Consider the following 2,468-nt stretch of genomic DNA (forward strand, 5'->3'; position numbering starts at 1 on the left):
CTACTAGAGCCCTTATCCTCTGATATCCCTGCTACTGTCTGCTGTGTTGTCGGCACCCCCAGCCATTCCCCACTACTTGCCCTTGTGGTGAATCTAGTCAGCCTATGTAGAGGTCTTTCTTTTAGGAGAATCAGCTGTCCCTCAACTAGCAGCAATCAGTTGCCAATATTCTTTTAGATAAGACTGGAGTCTGCTCTTCATTTTCCCAGTTCTATGCTGGGTTACTGTCTGGGAGTCTCTGGGGCCACCCTGACCAATAACTGAAAGGACGGTATCTCCTGTCTGGCGTTGTTTCGTCTTATGTAGTCTTTAGCTATACACATGAACTACTAATTATTTTTTTTTAAATGTATTTTTAGCAAATTTTTCAGAACATCATTTTGATCATATTTCTCCAACCCCAACTCTTATCAGATCCAGTCTCACACCCCTACCCATCCAACTTCCTGTATTTCTTTTCTTGTCTACATTGAGTTTAATATGTGTTGTCCAAATACTTTTGGGTGTGGAAACTGCCCTGGATTTTGGGTCAAGCAAAGGAGGCATCTTAAAGAAAACAGACTCCTTTAGTACCAGCAGCAACCAAATGCTGATAGCTCCACAGCTAGGAATGAAATCTCATGCTCACCTCCTCCTCCATTTTGTGATTTTCTCTGCCTTGATCTTGAGTAGATCTTGTGCATTCTGGTTCAATTGCTGTGAGCAGGTTTTAGGAGTAATGTGGTTCCCTCTGGTTTTCAAAACTGGCTAGGCATTATCTCTCGCATTGTTCACCCCTCCATCATGGTTTTCCCACTTAAGGTGCCCCCATTTCCCCCCTTTCTCCCTTATTAATACCCTTCTCTTATGATCCTTGAGCTCCTTGAGCTCTGTTGAGCTTCTTTCCCTTTATCCCCTAGGTTCCTTGTATACCCTTCCCTCCCCTCTTCCTTAAACTAACCCAATTTTTATCCATGTCTCCCTTATTGAGGCCCGTTTCCTATTGTTCTCTTTCAGGTTCTTTCTTTTCCTTTACATCCCTGTTTCCTTTCCATTATTCTGGTTCCTGTAGTTATGTCTGGTTACACACTCATTTATCAGAGTCTGGTTCTAGGATGCATATATGAGGGAGAACATATGTCGATTTTTTTTTCTGATTCTATGTTACTTAGTATAACAGTTTCTAGTTCTACCCATTTACCTGCAAATTTACTTGCAAATTTCATGATTTCATCTTTCTTTACTGATGAGTAAAACTCCATCGTATAAATGAACCACATTTTCATTATCCACTCATCAATTGAGGGACACTTAGGTTGCTTCCATCTTTTAGCTATTGTGAAAAAAGCAGCCACACACATGGACATACAAGTGTCTCTGCAATAGGATGAGTTCTTTGGGTATATGCCAAGGAGTGGTATAACTGGGTCAAATGGTAGGTTCATTTGTAGTTTTTTAAGGGTTACCCACACTGCTTTCCATAGGGGTCAAACAAGTTTGCAGCCCCACCAGCAGTGGATGAGTGTTCCCCTTTCCCGACATTCTCTCCAACATTTGGTATCATTTGTTCTCTTGATCTTAGCCAGTAAGATGAAATCTTAAAGTGGTTTTAATTTGAATTTCCTTAATTATTAGTGATGTTGAACATCTTTTAAGATGATTCATAGCCATCTTTACTTCTTCTTTTGAGAACTTTCTGTTCAGCTCCTTAGCCCATCTATTAATTGGGTTGCTTCTTGTCTTGGTTCCCTGTTTTTTGAGTTCGTTATATATTCTGGTTATTAAACCTCTGTTGGCTGTGTCACTGGTGAAGATTTTCTCCCATTCTCTGGGTTTTCTGTTTGCTTCCTTGGTTGCCTCCTTTGATGTACAGAAGCTTTTTAGTTTAATGAGGTCCAACTTGTTAATTTTTGCCCTTGTTTCCTGGGCTATTGGTGTCCGGTTTAGAAAGTCCTTTCCTACACTTATCTTTTAGGTTTTTGCCAATGTTTTCTTCTAACAGTTTCAGAGTTTCAGGCTTTACATTGAGGTCTTTGATCCATTTGGAATTGATTTTTGAGCAGGGTGAAAGATAGGGGTTTAGTTTCATTCTTCTAACAAATGGAGATCCAGTTTTGCCAGCAACATTTGCTGAACATGCTACCTTTCCTCCAGTGAATATTCCTGGCCCCTTTGTCAAATATCAGGTGGCTGAAATTTCATTTATTCATATTTAGGTCTTCAATTTTGTTCCATTGATCTATAGGTCTATTTTTGTGCTACTACCATGTTCTTTTAATGACTATAGCTCTGTAATACAGCTTAAAATCTGGTAGAGTAATCCCCCCACATTGCTCTTAGTGCTCAGGGTTGTTTTGGCTATCTGAAGTCTTTTGTGCTTCTGTATGAATCTTAGGATTGTTTTTCCCAATTCTGTGAAAAATGTCATGGGGATTTTGATTGGCATTGCATTGAATCTATAAATGACTTTTGGTAGGATGGTCATTTTC

The sequence above is a fragment of the Nannospalax galili genome, unplaced genomic scaffold (assembly GCF_000622305.1).
Source record: "Nannospalax galili isolate Female #2095 unplaced genomic scaffold, S.galili_v1.0 scaffold1343, whole genome shotgun sequence".
NCBI lineage: Eukaryota > Metazoa > Chordata > Mammalia > Rodentia > Spalacidae > Nannospalax > Nannospalax galili.